Here is a 17,757-nt window from a genome sequence, read left to right on the forward strand (position 1 = left end):
GTTATAGGGGAGATGCTGCCCAAATTTATGTAAACGAGCTACTAGTTTAAGTTGCGGACTTAACCTTTAGTCAGCACTGATTTTGAATCTCCTTATGATATGGTAGATTGGGTTGAGTTTTTTGAAAAATTTCTTGGAAGGTATTAAGGACTCAACGGAGTTAAGTTATGTTAAGGCTATCCCTCATTTCCTTTTGGCATGATCCGTACGATACAAACGAAACGAGCAAATACGCAACTTTCATAAATGACTCTATTCATAGAAATACTAGGGATGTCTATATTCTTGATTCCCGGTGTGTCTTATTATTCTATCATCTGTTCATGGGTATCCGAAAAATACGCAACTTGATAAAGTTTATTTCATGATATTAATCAAATGCATAGTGATCTTATGACATTTTGAGAAATCTTATTAACGTACTGCTTATGCATTTCATTCATGTATACATGTACATTGACCCATGACCATATGGCATTATATACGCGTATATGTATATGGGATATGGGAAAAAGTTATGGCGTTATATACGCACCACCACCTGATCAACTGGTATACGTTGATGATTTTGCCCACAGTGGCTGAGATGATATGATGGGATGCCCTCAGAGGCTTGATGATATTATGTACGTATATACCTATGCATGGTATGGCATTTATACGCACATGCATGACATTATAAATTTTCATGATTCATAGACATATTTAGAATTACAAGTTGAGTTCTTTACTCCATGTTTCTTTCATGTCTTTTATATACTACTGTCATGCCTTACATACTCGATACTTTATTTGTACTGACGTCCCTTTTGCCTGGGGACTCTGCGTTTCATGCCCGCAGGTCCCGATAGACAGATTGAGAGTTCTCCAAGTAGGCTATTAGCTCAGCAGAAGATGTTGAAGCACTCCATTTGCTCCGGAGTTTCTTATTTGGTCAGTATGATTCGGATGTATATTGTTTAGTATGGCGGGGCTCTGTCCTGAACTTTATGGTATTTATCTACTCTTAGAGGCTTGTAGACATATGCCATGTACGTAAAAGATTGTATGGCCTTGTTGGCCTACGTTTAGTGTACGAGTGATCATTTTGGTCTTATAGGCCCAAGTTGGTATTACATGTTTTATTCTAGTTATCATACGACATCATTTCCATCTCATTTACCCATGATAGAATGATACAAAAAGATACGTTATGTTGGTATTCGGTTGATTAAGGTAACGGGTGCCCGTCACGATTTTAAGGTAACAGGTGCCCGTCCCAAGGTGACGTAATGAATATGAGACTTGTTAATCATGATTTAAATGATTTTAAAGTCATAATATGGCTATATATGATGTTTGTATAGAAAATATGAAATTTTGGAAAAATCGGATTAAAGTTGCGGAAAAACCGACTAAGGATTTGTCTTATAACAGAGCTTTTTGAGAAATAAATTTTGTATGCTACATGAGGTCTTTTTGGGATATATTATATACCAAATTTAAGGTCTTGGAACTTTGTTTCCAACTCTCTTAGACGTTCATTCATACGACACCCGGATAAAAAGTTATAAGCCTTAGAAGAAGAGCCAATCATAGGGTGCCAAGTAGCACCTTATTGACTTTTTAAAAAAATAGGATATTTACATTCCATCTCGTCTCTTTCTCCATTTTTCCAGAAAACACACCCAAATAACACCCCCTAACTTTACTCTGAAGCTCTCTGCAAGAGCTTCAAACAAGATTATCATCCCGGGCACAGAATCAAGAAGCGATAACATTAAAATGATCCCTACGACATAAGTATCGCTATATCGCCTCTCTTTTTCTTTGTAGTTTGAATTTTGAAAGGTACTTCATAGTTAGGAAAACGTGTACTTTCTGTATTTAAGTGTTTAAATATCAAGGAATGTTGATAAATTTGTTTCCTAATAGTTAGAACTCACGGGACGGTGATCGGAAGACGTGAGTTCGAGTTATTTGACTTGTAGTGGACGGTTTTGTGGGCTGTTTCGTGTTGCCTTTGGGCTGTATATTTTTCTACTGTTTAATGGAGTTTTTGAGGAAAAATGGTGTGAATAAACACCACATAATGACAGAATGGTTTGCTGGTCGTTCGTCGTTACATTTTGTTAAGTTGTTTGACACTACTTTGGTTATCGTTTTATGAATGAAGTGATTATGGTGTGTGGGCTATTTTGTGGTATATTGTGATGGATATAAGGTTGTAAAATGATGCTTACATGTTGTTATTGTTCTGTTCTTGTTGTTGTTGGTATATGGTATTGGAGGAGGGCCTAGTTATAGGGGAGATGCTGCCCAAATTTATGTAAATGAGCTACTAGTTTAAGTTGCGGACTTAACCTTTAGTCAGCACTGATTTTGAATCTCCTTATGATATAGTAGATTGGGTTGAGTTGTTTGAAAAATTTCTTGGAAGGTATTAAGGACTCAACGGAGTTAAGGTATGTTAAGGCTATCCCTCATTTCCTTTTGGCATGATCCGTACGATACAAACGAAACGAGCAAATACGCAACTTTCATAAATGATTCTATTTATAGAAATACTAGGGATGTCTATATTCTTGATTCCCGATGTGTCTTATTATTCTATCAACTGTTCATGGGTATCCGAAAAATACGCAAGTTGATAAAGTTTATTTCATGATATTAATCAAATGCATAGCGATCTTATGACATTTTGAGAAATCTTATTAACGTACTTCTTATGCATTTCATTCATGTATATATGTACATTGACCCATGACCGTATGGCATTATATACGCGTATATGTATATGGGATATGGGAAAACTTTATGGCGTTATATACGCACCACCACCTGATCAACTGGTATACGTTGATGATTTTGCCTACAGTGGCTGAGATGATATGATGGGACGCCCTCAGAGGCTTGATGATATTATGTACGTATATACCTATGCATGGTATGGCATTTATACGCACATGCATGACATTATAAATTTTCATGATTCACAGACCTATTTAGAATTACAAGTTGAGTTCTGTACTCCATGTTTCTTTCATGTCTTTTATATACTACTGTCATGCCTTACATACTCGGTACTTTATTTTTACTGATGTCCCTTTTGCCTGGGGACTCTGCGTTTTATGCCCGCAGGTCCCGATAGACAGATTGAGAGTTCTCCAAGTAGGCTATCAGCTCAGCGGAAGATGTTGAAGCACTCCATTTGCTCCGGAGTTTCTTATTTGGTCAGTATGATTCGGACGTATATTGTTTAGTATGGTGGGGCTCTGTCCCGAACTTTATGGTATTTATCTACTCTTAGAGGCTTGTAGACATATGCCATGTACGTAAAAGATTGTATGGCCTTGTTGGCCTATGTTTAGTGTACGAGTGATCATTTTGGTCTTATAGGCCCAAGTTGGTATTATATATTTTATTCTAGTTATCCTACGACAGCCTTTTAGTCTCATTTACCCATGATAGCATGATACAAAAAGATACGTTATGTTGGTATTCGGTTGATTAAGGTAACGGGTCCCCGTCGCGACCCATCGGTTTGGGCCATGACAAAAGTTGTATCAGAGCAGTTCTGTCCTAGGGACTCTACAAGCCGTGTCTAGTAGAGTCTTATTTATGGGTTTGTTGTGCACCACACTTATAAGCAGGAGGCTACAGGGCATTTAGGATTGTCACTCTTTCTTCTTACTCTAGATCTTGTGGTAGAGCTCAGCTGTAAGAAATTCAAATTCCTAAATTCTATTTTATTTGTTATACAACGACATCTACATCCATAAAGACAGTTGGTAAGAGAATGAATGTGGCTGTGAAAGAGTTGAGTCAGAGGAATTCGATTTTGTGTCATACTTATGATGAGTAAATGTAAGGCCTTCAGTAGATATACATGTACTACGATGTGTTTGCCTCTTGATATGGAGCCCTAAGACATGAATATCTATCTACCCCTATGGTAAAAAGCAACGAGAGAATCTGAAGGCAGATACAAGTTTCAACAAGTAAACGAAGCTAGGTGAAGAAGGATTCGAGGTACCTAGTTAGTGAAGATTATCTGTATTTACAATCTAGGCAGAGAAATATAAGCATTCTGAGTTACTTTCAACAATAACAAAGATATATTCACTTGACAACACCCATTTCAGTTATGCCCTGTGGGAGCTAACAGATATAATTTAAGAGAAGGATGGGATATCAGCATCCAGCTAGGGTTAGAGTAACCCAAAATTATGGATGTATAGTTATTATTAACTCACATTTCTGAGGGATATTGCAAACGTGGTAATGGTTCTCCTTGTGAGACACCCATATGGTGCACTCTAGAATAGTACAATCAGATATGAATACTAGAATGTTCAGAATTTTCAGAAGATTGGCATTGGAATCCAAGAAGGGATAAATATTTACCGTTGTATGGCTCTTGTCCCTAGTAAAGAGAGAGTGTTAGGCGACCCGAAGAGACAGTGAGTTGAATCAAGGGAGGCTAAAAGTGAAAGAATATTTTGAAGAAGTTTTCATAATAAGGTTATATACAGAAATATTAGCAGGAGAATAAGAAGAAAGTAAATGAAGCATTATGAGTAAGATGTGATAAATGGATGATAACGGTAAATCAAAATATGACAGGACTACAGATTCTATAGTCAAGTGAGGAAAAGACAAGAAGTTACATGCCTTGAGACAATAAAAGAGTATAAGCCATAAAATTATGTCCCCATTTCGAGAAATGAGTTGGTGACTCATACATGATTACCAGAAGGAAAAGTTAGACCCCCGGAATAATAGAAATTAGTATGGGCTAGTGAATAAGATAAACTGAACATGAATTCGGGACCGAAGGATTTGATAATAGTTGACATCATGAGAATTTCAGAGATCGCGTTCCGGGCGATAATTGAATGGACAACAAAAGAATAACTTTTAAAGGTCATTCGGGAAGACAATTCCCTAAAATAAGTGCTGTGAGCAGAGTTAAGCTTAAGGGACTAAGTGTGCCAGTTACACTAGGTGTCACCTTTGTGTGTAAGAAATTAAATTATCCCTGGTACAGAAGGGTTACCACAAGGCAAGTTAAAGTCTGTGAAGATGTGAAAAGATGCCAAATATGAAGAGGTGAAACATTTATAGGTAAATCTTCATAGCAATAAATGTTAGTACTCCCCTAAAGGGGGGAAGATAGTGTTATATGGTATTAAGTCGGAGTTATGTGGTTAGGGTAACTATGAAATAGTAAAAGAAGAATGTGGTAGAAAGGCGAAAGGAATGAGATTGCATTTATTCAGATCCTACGGATATGATACGATTACAGAACATTATGTAAGCATGATGATGGGGAGAGGCAGTAAGGGTTCCATCACTAGATGGTATTGATAAATAAGTGCAAATGAACACTGGATACATAAGGAGCCAGTGTGAGGGGTTAGTTAAGACAAAGGATATAATCCAAGAGAGATTTCGTAGAATATAGATATGAGAATGGACTAATGTGTAGTTAGTAGTTGATTCAGAAAGAGCCTAGCCATGTCTAAATAAGAGGATATAGACAAATTAGCAGGTTGTGCAAGATAAACATAGTGAAACCCAACATAGGGAATTCAGTCTCACAAATATGATGACATCGTAATCCTTGAGAAATATTCAGATAGGAGTTGGGGTTGTACAGTCAAAAATTTCAGTTCATAATCAACCTTACGAGCACAAGGGCGCGGAGGTAAGTAATTAAAGGTAATTATAGGTGTGTAAGAACGTCAAAAAAAAAATTCTTTCGGGTATACGATGTAATAAGCTCGTAGCTTTACAGGAGTCAAAGGGTCTCTCTTAAGTACTATAAAGAAATACTAGCTGAGGGAATAAGGAAAAAGGCTTCAACTTAAGCATAGTGACATAAGGAAGAAATGGTCTTGTAACAACAGTCTCACAACAATATTGTATGCACTCCATAAGAAAGTGGCACCTATCGTGGCTAATGAACGGGAAGAAAAAAAAGTCAAAAGATGATATTTGAGATCATATGAGTTACAAGAAATTCCAGTATTTGTGGAAAATAAGATAAGCCATGTATTCATGTAACAAGTGGTAGAACGACCATGAAAAGTAATCGCTTATGTTTAAAGACAACTAAGAAAGTAAAAGAAGAATTATTTGACCAACGATTTAGAGTTAGCCGCGGTGATTCATGCACTAAATATATGGAGGCACTATTTGTATGGAATTTATATTGATATATATATATATATATATATATATATATATATATATATATATATATATCATAAGATCCTTCAATATATCTTCAATCAAAAGGAATTAAATTTACGCCAAAGGCGATGATTGGAGCTACTAAAAGACTATGATGTTGATATTTTATACCATCTAGGAAAGGCGAATGTAGTAGCCAACGCCCTCAAACGTAGATCTATGGGTAGCTTGTCATATTTACAGCCAGAGAAGTGTGGGATAGCCTATGAGATTCATCAGCTAGCTAGCCTTGGAGTTTGAATACTGGACTCAGGTGATACCGGAGTTACTATTCAGGACACAACAAAATCCTCTTTAGTAATTGAAATGAAGGAACGCCAGTATGAGGATCATGTGCTACCTCATTACAGAGATACATCCCCTCAAAAGGAGAATACACCATTTGAGATTATAGGAGATGGAGTCCTCAAAGATCGAGGTCGATTATGTGTTCTAATATGGCAGGGTTGCGTCAGCAGGTTATGGGAGAAGCTCACTATTCTCGTTATTCTATTCATGCAGGAGCAACAAAGATGTATCATGATATCAGGGGAATATACTGGTGGGACGGAATGAAGAAAGATATAGCAGAGTTTGTTGCTCAGTGCCCTAATTGTTAGCAGGTTAAGACCCGGTGGATTATTACAGGCTATAGAGATTCCGACTTGGAAATGGGAAGTGATTAATATGGATTTCATCATAGGCTTACCTCGTACCCAACGTAAGTTCGATTCTATATGGGTTATTGTCGATAGACTTACAAAAATAGCCCATTTTCTGTCTGTCGGGACTACTTAGTAGTAAAGGATAATGCAAGGCTTTACATTAGGGAGATAGTACGAGTACATGGTGTCCCTATATCTATTATCTCAGATAGAGGCGCTCAGTTTACAGCTAATTTCTGGAGGTCCTTACAAAAGGATTGGGGACTCAGGTAAGCCTTAGTACAATATTTCATCCCCAGACAGACGGTCAGGCTGAATGTACTATTCAAACACTGAAGGATATGCTACGGGCTTGTGTGATGGACTTCAGGGGTAGCTAGTATGATCATCTTCCACTTATTGAGTTTGCATATAATAATAGTTATCATTCCAGCATTCAGATGGCTCCATACGAAGCTCTTTACATACGGAAGTGTGGGTCACCTATCGGATGGTTCGAGGTTGGGGAAACTAAGTTAGTAGGACCAGAGTTGATACAAAAGGCAGTTGAGAAGATTAATCTTATACAGGAAAGGCTATTAGTAGCTCAAAGTCGTCAGAAGTCCTATGCAGATAATCGACGATGAGACTTGGAGTTTCAGGTAGATGACTAGGTATTCCTAAATGTATCACCAATGAAAGGCGTTATGAGATTCGGTAAGAAAGGAAAGCTTAGCCCTCGGTACATTGGACCTTATAAGATCATACGCAGAGTAGGCCAGGTAGCATATGAGTTAGACTTGCCTTCCAACTTGGAGTCAATACATCCAGTATTTCATATGTCTATGCTCCGTAGGTGTATTGGAGATCCCTCTAAAGTCATTCCAGTTGACGATGTTCAGGTCACAGAGCAGCTATCATATGAGGAATATCCCATTTCTATACTAGATAGACAAGTTCGGAAATTGAGAACTAAGGACGCAGCTTCAGTTAAAGCACTTTGGAGGAACAAGAATGTGGAGGAGATGACATGGGAAGCAGAAGAAGACATGAAGTCTAGATATCCTACCTTGTTTCCACTTACGGAGGAGTATCATACTGATACATCACAGTCTTTAGGTTGGTATTAGTACCGTTACAGAGGAGACTCTGCCTAAATTTCTATAGATTTTTGGGAGTTTAACATTCGAGGACGAATGTTTCTAAGGAGGGGGGAGATTGTTACACCCTGTGCGTCCCAAGGTAACGTAATGAATATGAGACATGTTAATCATAATTTAAATGATTTTAAAGTCATAATATGTCTATATATTATGTTTGGATAGAAAATATGAAGTTTGGGGAAAATTGGATTAAAGTTGCGGAAAAACCGACTAAGGATTTGCCTTGTAACAAAGCTTTTTGAGAAATACATTTTGTATGCTATATGAGGTCTTTTGGGGACATATTATATACCAAGTTGAAGGTCTTGGAACGTAGTTTCCATCGCTCTTAGCCGTTCATTCATACAACACCCGTATAAAAAGTTATAAGCGTTGGAAGAAGGGTCAATCATAGGGTGCCAAGTAGCACCTTTTTGACTTTTTAAAAAAATGGGATATTTACATCCCATCTCGTCTCTTTCTCCATTTTCCAGAGAACACACCCAAATAACACCCCCCCCCCCCCATAACTTTACTCTTAAGCTCTCTGCAAGAGCTTCAAACAACATTATCATCCCGGGCATGGAATCAAGAAGCGATAACAATAAAACGATCCCTACGACGTAAGTATCCCTATATCCCCTCTCGTTTTCTTTGTAGTTTGAGTTTTGGAAGGTAATTCATAGTTAAGAAAACGTTTACTTTCTGTATTTAAGTGTTTAAATATCAAGGAATGTTGATAAATTCGTTTCCTAATAGTTAGAACTCACGGGACGGTGATCGGAAGCCGTGAGTTTGAGTTATTTGACTTGAAGTGGACTGTTTTGTGGGCTGTTTCGTGTTGCCTTTGGGCTATATATTTTTCTACTGTTTAATGGATTTTTGGAGGACAAATGGTGTGAAGAAACACCACATAATGATGGAATGGTGGGCTGGTCGTTTGTCGTTACATTTTATTAAGTTGTTTGACACTACTTTGGTTATCATTTTATGAATGAAGTGATTATGGTGTGTGGGCTGTTTTGTGGTATATTGTGATAGAGATAAGGTTAGAAACTGATGCTTACATGTTGTTATTGTTATTTTCTTGTTGTTGTTGGTATATGGTATTCGAGGAGGGCCTAGTTACAGGGAAGATGCTGCCCAAATTTACGTAAACGAGCTACTAGTTCAAGTTGCGGACTTAGCCTTTACTCAACACTGATTTTGAATCTCCTTATGATGTGATAGATTGGGTTTAGTTGTTTGAAGAATTTCTTGGAAGGTATTAAGGACTCAACGGAGTTAAGGTATGTTAAGGCTATCCCTTCTTTCCTTTTGGCATGATCCGTACGATACAAACGAAATGAGCAAATACGCAACTTTCATAAATGACTCTATTCATAGAAATACTAGGGATGTCTATATTCTTGATTCCCCATATGTCTTATTATTCTATCATTTGTTCATGGATATCCGAAAAATACGCAAGTTGATTAAGTTTATTTCATGATATTAATCAAAGGCATTGTGATCTTATGACATTTTGAGAAATCTTATTAATGTACTTCTTATGCATTTCATTCATGTATACATGTACATTGATCCATGACCAGATGGCGTTATATACGCGTATATTATATGTATATGGGATATGGGAAAAGGTTATGACGTTATATACGCACCACCACCTGATCAGCTGGTATACGTTGATGATTTTGCCTACAGTGGCTGAGATGATATGATGGGATGCCCTCAGAGGCTTGATGATGTTATGTACGCATATACCTATGCATGGTATGGCATTTATATGCATATGCATGACATTATAAATTTTCACGATTCACATAGCTATTCAGAATTACAAGTTGAGTTCTTTACTCCATGTTTCTTTCATGTCTTATATATACTACTGTCATGCCTTACATACTCGGTACTTTATTTGTACTGACGTTCCTTTTGCCTGGGGACGCTGCGTTTCATGCCCACAGGTCCCGATAGAGAGATTGAAAGTTCTCCAAGTAGGCTATCAGCTCAGCGGAAAATGTTGGTGAGCTCCATTTGCTCAGGAGTTGCTTATTTGGTTTGTTTGATTCAGACGTGTATTGTTTAGTATGGCGGGGCCATGTCCCGACCTTTATGGTATTTATCTACTCTTAGAGGTTTGTAGACATATGCCATGTACGTAAAAGATTGTATGGCCTTGTCGGCCTACGTTTAGTGTACGAGTGATCATTTTGGTCTTATAGGCCCAAGTTGGTATTATATGTTTTATTCTAGTTATCCTATGACAGCCTTTCCATATCATTTACCCATGATAGCATGATACAAAAAGATACGTTATATTGGTATTCGGTTGATTAAGGTACCGGGTGGCCGTCGCGGCCCATTGGTTTGGGCCGTGACAACAGTTCCATGGGACGGACCAAGTCACAATCCCCTCGGTGCACGCCTACACGCCCGTCACCTAGGATGTGTGTCGCCTCCAAAATAATCATATGATACAAAACAATCTAGGGTTTCATACCCTCAGGACCATATTTATAACTGCTACTTACCTTAAACCGTGAAATTCTTATTCTGCAATGTCTTTTCCTCGTGAATTGGCCTCCAAACGTCTCGAATCTAGCCATAAATAATTCGATTCAGTCGCTAAAATTTATTGGAATTAATTCCATAAGAAAATGTTAATTTTCCATAAAAATCCAAAATTTAGCTCAAACATCGCCCGTGGGGCCCACGTCTCAGAACCCGACAAAAGTTACAAAATCCGAACACTCATTCCGATTCGAGTTCAACCATACCAATTTTATCAAATTCCGATAACAACTCGACCTCCAAATCGTAATTTTTTGTTTTTGGAAGATTTTGTAAAAATCTTGATTTCTTCCATTTAAATTCGAAATAAATGATGAATATAATCACATAATCATGAAGTATAATCACTTTCGGATATAGAATACTTACCCCAATCCATATGGTGAAAATCGCCTCAAAACTTACTTCAATCCGAGCTCCATAGCTCCAAATATGTTAAAAATGGATGAAACCTCGAAATATAGCTACATCCGAGGTATTTACTCTTCGCGACCACGAAGCACAAAACTTTTCAGCCCCAAAATGGCTCTTCGCAATCGCGGAAAACCAATCGCAATCGCGAAGAACAAACTCCCCAACTCTTCCAGACAGCCTCTAGTATAATGGTCATAACCATTTGTACAAAACTTCAAATTGCAAATGGTTTAACTTTCTGAAAACTAGACACCAATGTCTATAACTTTAATTTGTTGCTCATCTATAAATTCCTTATAGATTGCTAGATATAAGCTTCCAAAGTTAGCTCTGTGCAACAGAGATTTCCAAACTCTTCTCAGACAGACTATAGTGTATATACCATAACTTTTTGTACACAACTCCAAATGACAAAGAGTTTACCTTTCTGAAAAATAGACATCAAGGGCTACAACTTTCCTTTTTAGATCATCTCCAAATTCCTTATAGATTGCGAGATATAAGCTTTCAAAGTCGGGTCAGTACAACAGAGATTTTGTTCTACGCGATAGCGAAAGAGCTTCCGCGGTCGCGATTCACAAGGCCCCAAACTGTTGTTTGCTCTTCGTGAACGCAATCAAATTTTTGCGATCGCGATGCACACCTCTGTAGGCAGAAACCAGTAATTAAAAATGGCCTTGAAATGGTCCGAAATTATAACGATCCGGCCGATCGTTTCGAGAGTTATAGCCCTGTTTCTCCCATTTCTACTTCTTTTTGTGTTATTCAGCTATATTATGTTATATTGGGTTAGTTGATTTGGGACCGGAGTGGGTTCAAAGTGAATTGAGACACTTAGTCTCTTAAGTAGAAACTTAAGTTGGAAAAGTCAACCGAATGTTGACCTATGTGTAAACGATCTCGGATTTAAATTTTGATAATTCCAATAGCTCCGTATGGTGAATTTGGGCTTAGGAGCGTGTCCGAAATATTATTTATAAGTCCGTAGAGGAATTAGGCTTGAAATGCCAAAAGTTTAATTTTTTGAGAAGTTTGACCGGGGGTGACTTTTTGATATCGGGGTAAGAATCCGATTCTGAAAATAGTCCCTCGGACTCGAAAAGTAATAACGCGCAGTGGAATAGGAAAGAGAGCGTCGAGCACAACTTTCGTGTCACCATAAATCTTTTTTTGTTTATTGGGAGACTGAATGAAAAAGGTTGGAATACCTCTGTTATGTCATTTATGATTTGTGTGCAAAATTTGAGGTCAATCGGACGTGATTTGATAGGTTCCGGAGTCGTTTGTAGAAATTAGAAATTTCAAAGTTCATTAGGCTTGAATTGGGGTATAATTCATGGTTTTAGCATTGTTTGAGGTGATTTGAGGGTTCGACTAAGTCCGTATGATGTTTTAGGACTTGTTGGTATATTTGGTTGAAGTCCTGAGGGGCTCGGGTGAGTTTCGGATGGTTAATGGGATGGATTTTGGACTTGGAACTCTGCTGGAATTTTTCTGATGCACCATCTGGTTTCCTTCATTGCGTTCATGAGTGGAGCCTCGCGTTCGTGAAGAGGAACTGACAGGTTGGCAATATTTTCTCTTCATGTTCGCGAAGAGAAGAACGCATTCGCAAAGGGTGGACTGGGTGTGCTACGCGAATGATAGAGGTGTTACGCGTTCACGAAGAAGAGAGGAAGCAGCCGAAGACCCCAGGCAATTGGTCTACGCATTCGCGTAGGGGGTGTCGCGTTCGCGTAGTGAAGGGGAACGAAGCATCGCGTTCGTGATGGGTTGAACGCGTTCGCGTAGAAGGCATTGAGGCAGAGGCATTTTGTGCTTCGCGAAGGAGGAATTTGGACGGGAGCTATTTTGTGCTTCGCGAACGGGAGCTATTTTGTGTTTCGCGAACGAGAGCTATTTTGTGCTTCGCGAACACGAGGCACTGACCGCGTTCGCGAAGAAGAAAAGCCTGGGTAGTGAGTTTAAGTTCTAAAAGTTTTTGATGATTTGGAGCTCGGATTTGAGGCGATTTTGGGTGATTTTCAGAGGAAACAATGAGGTAAGTGTTCTTAACTCAATATTGGTTAAATTACCCGAATCCATGGTTGTTTTTATCATTTAATTGGTGAATTGAGTTATGAAAATTTTGAAAACTCTCTTAGTTTAAATTGAAGATTTGAGGGTCGAGTTGGGGTTGGAATTTGGTAAAATTGGTATGGTTAGACTCGTAGTTGAATGGGTTTTCGTATTTTGTAACTTTTGTCGAGTTCCGAGAATCATTATTATGGAATTAATTCCAATGAATTTTATTGAGCTAATTTTTGAATTTTTATGGAAAATCATTATTATCTTATGGAATTAATTCCAATGAATTTTATTGACTGAAACGAATTATTTATGACCAGATTCGAGGCGTTTGGAGACCAATTCACGAGGAAAGGACATTGCAGAATAAGAATTTTGCGGCTTGAAGTAAGTAACGATTGTAAATCTAGTCCTGAGGGTACGAATTTGGTATCATTCTACTATTTTTAGTGACGCACACGGGCGTGTGGGCGTGCACTGTTGGGGATTGTGACTTGGTCCATCCCGTAGCAACTGTAAAGTTGCATATTTTATGGAAATTATATGATACTTATATGTTTTAGAAAGAATTTTTGTAAATTGGGCTGAATGCCATGTTTGGGCCTTGCGTCAGTACTGTTTTAACCCTTAGGGGCTTTTTCTTACTATCCTCTCATTGTTTTCGATTGAAAATCTATACTCAATCATGTTTATACTTGTTTACCGCATAACTCAGTTTTATGACTCGATTTTGATGCATATAAATGTTTTGGGCCGAATGCCCTGTTTTACTGAAATGCTCGAGTGGCTTGAGAGGTTTGTGACTAAGTGAGGCCGATGACCTGATTTGTGAGGATATTTATGGGATCGGGCTGCACACCGCAGCATGTTGATATCGGCCGAGGGCCTGATTGTGAGGATGAGTATGGACCGGGGCTGCCCGCCTGCAACATACTTTATTATTATAGCACGTGAGTTGTTCGTGCAGCACGTGAGTTATCCGTGCAGATTATAGCGCTTAGGCTGAAGGAGCCCCTCCGGAGTCTGTGCACACCTCCAGTGAGCACAAGTACCTACTGAGTGCGAGTGCCGAGTTCTGAGTGACTGGGAGGCAAGAGTGATTGTGAGGTATGCCCGAGTGGCAAGAGTGATTGTGACGACCTCGTCGTGACTGGAAGGAGGAAATAAACAGCATCACGGCAGTAGGTACTATAGCGTGGGGGGCGGGCTGGGATGGGTTGGGCAGGGAGCGGGTTTCAAACGAATAATTTTTTGATACCAGTGCACCAGAACCCGCTAAGCCCGTTAACCCGTTAACGGGTTGTTAACGGGCTACAACCTGTTTCAGCCCGTTAACCCGTTAACGGGTTGTCAACGGGCTACAGCCAGGTTCAGCCCGTTTATTAACGTTTATTTTTTTTATGGACCAACTTAAACTCCTGATATTGACACTTGTATTTCTTATCTACACAAACATTTAAAAGCATTATATAATTTTTATGCTAACATTGTTGATGCTTCTTCTGCTGTAGATGCAAATATTCCTTCAAGTTCAGTTTTAACATATGGGACCAGTGCTTTGGTTGATAATGATGGTGTTAAAAATTATTTGATTTGGTCTACAATAGGGGAGCATCAAGCCATCAACAAACCAGTAGCAGGAATAACAATGAACTTCAATTCTATTTGCAAAAGTCAGCAGAGTCCCGCACAAAGGAATTTCTACCATTGGGTTGGTGGAGGAGCAACTCAAATCAATTTTTTGTTCTTTCGGCCATGGCTCGAGACGTGCTAAATGTGCCGATTTCAACAGTCGCATCAGAGAGCGCATTTAGCCAAGCAAGGCAGCAACTAGGAGATACCCGTCATTCATTGGGTAGCAACGCTTTGGAAATTCTAGTGTGCTTTAGAGATTGGATAAGATCAGAACGACGAAATCAAGGGCGTGACGAGATAGATGAAGCGGAGGACCAAGAAATTGAAGATATAATGGTTTATGGTTCCGATTCAACCAATGCCGGAAACCAAAAACCATATGTTGACATGGATGAACTAACAAAAATGATGCAAAGCATGTGATGTACTATTTGTTTTTTTATAATTGTTGTAAAATTTTAATTTGCAAGTTCAAAAATAACAAAACCAAAAAAGAACTTGCAACTTAATTTGAAGTATTATATATTGTTCAATAAAAATATCAAATGAAAGTATTCAGAGCTTGATCCTTACATATAGGTTTTATTAAATAATTTTTTGTAGCCACTTACTTTCAAATTTTAATTTTAACATTATAAAATTCAAATTTCAAATTTTAAATTTTAAACTTCAAAGTTTAATTCTAAGCCTTAAAAGTTTACAAACACTTAAGTATCAATAACATTGAATAAGAAAAATAAAATTTACTTAAAATAAAAAATAAAAATCCACGGCCCGCTAACAGCCCGCGAACAATCCGCTAACAATCCTCTAACAACCCGCTAACAGCCCGCTAACAACCCTCTAAGCCCGAACTCGGACGGACAAAAAAAAACTCGAAAAAGTACAGCCCACTAACTCAGCCCGCAACGTTAAACGGGCGGGCTGATTTTTTTTTGTCCAACCCGTCCCAACCCGCCAGTTAAACACCCCTAGGTATGCCCGAGTGACTCTGAGGTTTGCCCGAGGGGTCGTATATGAGTGATGTTTTTCCCGGGGATTGTTTATGATTTCATCATTTTTGCTCACCTTTGCATTGATCCTTTGTTTGAAAAACTATTGGAAAAATATCTTTAAATGATTTCTACTGGAACCGGGTTTAAACAAGATGATTTGATTCAAACACTGATTTTTAAAGCATGTTGTACTTTACTAAGATTTCATGATATGAACGTTATATGCTTTATTGCTCGACACTACTGCTCAGTCTTTATTTATTGTTGTTACTTACTGAGTTGGCGTACTCACGTTACTCCATGCACCTTGTGTGTAGATCCAGGTGTAGCTGGATACGGTAGCGGTTATTGATTGTTCTGGTTGCAGATTTTCTTAGAGATAGCAAGGTAGTTGTTTGGCGATCGCAGCCCCTGTTCTTCTCCCTCTTATCTTCCTCTAGTTGTATTTAGCTATTTTCCAGGCTGAGTTAGCCTTGATATTGTTAGACAGATTGTAGTAGATGCTCATGACTAGTGACACCCCGATGTCGAGCTTTTCTTTCCGCACTTTTATTTTGATTGAAACTCCTTTACGAAGGTTTTTATGCTAAATAACATTGAAATTATCTTTGAAATGAAAATATCGATTTGTTTTAGAAATGAGTCGGCTTGCCCAGTTCCATGATAGACGCCATCACGATAGGGGTTAGTTTGGGTCGTGACAGAAACCACCACGAAACTCACCCGAGCCCCTCAAGACCTCAACCAAATATACCAACAATTCCTAAAATATCATACGAACTTAGTCGAAGCCTCGAATCACATCAAACAACGCTAAAACCATGAATCGCACCTCAATTCAAGCCTAATGACCTTTGAACTTTCAAATTCTATATCTTGTGCCGAAATACATCAAATCAATCCGGAATGATTTCAAATTTTGCACACAAGTCATAAATGATATAACGAAGCTATTTCAATTTTCAGAATCGGATTCCGACCTCGATATCAAAAAGTCAACCCCTCCCCCCTCCCCCCCGGTCAAATTTTCCAAAATTCAACTTTCGACATTTCAAGCATAATTCCACTACGGTCCTCCAAATAATTTTTCGGACATGATCCTAAGTCCTAAATCACCATACGGAGCTATTGAAATTATCATAATTAAATTTCGAGGACGTTTATACATAAGTCAATATACGGTCAACTATTTCAACTTAAACTTCCAACATGAAAATTCATTCTTCCAAACTAACTCCGAAATACCTTAAAACTAAAATCGATAATTCATACAAGTCATAATATCTCGTAGGAAGTTATTCAAGACTTCAAATAGTTGAAAGGAGCGTAAATGCTCAAAACGATCGGTCGGGTCGTTACATCATCGTAGGATAAATTCTCATTTAACTCTATAATTGGTGTTTCATGCACATGAGAGAAGTCTAATATACATTTTGCTTAGCATAGAAATATGAAACACTTGATTAACAAAAGAGAACTCGAGAGGAAGTGCAAACGATACGCCACAGCTCCTACTTGATCAAGTATCTTGTATAGACTATAAATTCTGGGTTCAATTTACTTTTTTTTTTAAATTATATTACGCCTTTCATAGAGAAAACTTACAGGGACACTCCATCCCCAATTGTAAAAACTAAGTCCCTTTTCCTCTTATCCGCATAAGCTTTTTGCCTATTTTGAGTTGTGAGCAATCTGATTACTGGACCTTGTCAGTAGTTTTTTATACCAAGTCGGGTCCTAATAAGTTATTCATATCGGCTTCAAACCATCTTATATAAGAACAACATCTCTTACCATACAATACTTCGTAAACTGAAAATTATTATTATAGAAAAATTCAGTTTAATATAGATAGGCATCCCAGCAACCTCCAAACTCAAGAATGCAATCTCTCAACATATCTTTCAAGATCTGTATAGTACATTCATACTTTGCGTTTATCTGCGATAAAAACTAGTACTAAGATCTACTCATGTACCTAACGTTTCTTGAAAAGGTTTTCAAATCGTGAAGTGAATTGTGATCCTTTATCAAAGATGATGGACAATAAAGCTCTATTTAATTAGA

The sequence above is a fragment of the Nicotiana tabacum genome, chromosome 13, assembly GCF_000715075.1.
Source record: "Nicotiana tabacum cultivar K326 chromosome 13, ASM71507v2, whole genome shotgun sequence".
NCBI lineage: Eukaryota > Viridiplantae > Streptophyta > Magnoliopsida > Solanales > Solanaceae > Nicotiana > Nicotiana tabacum.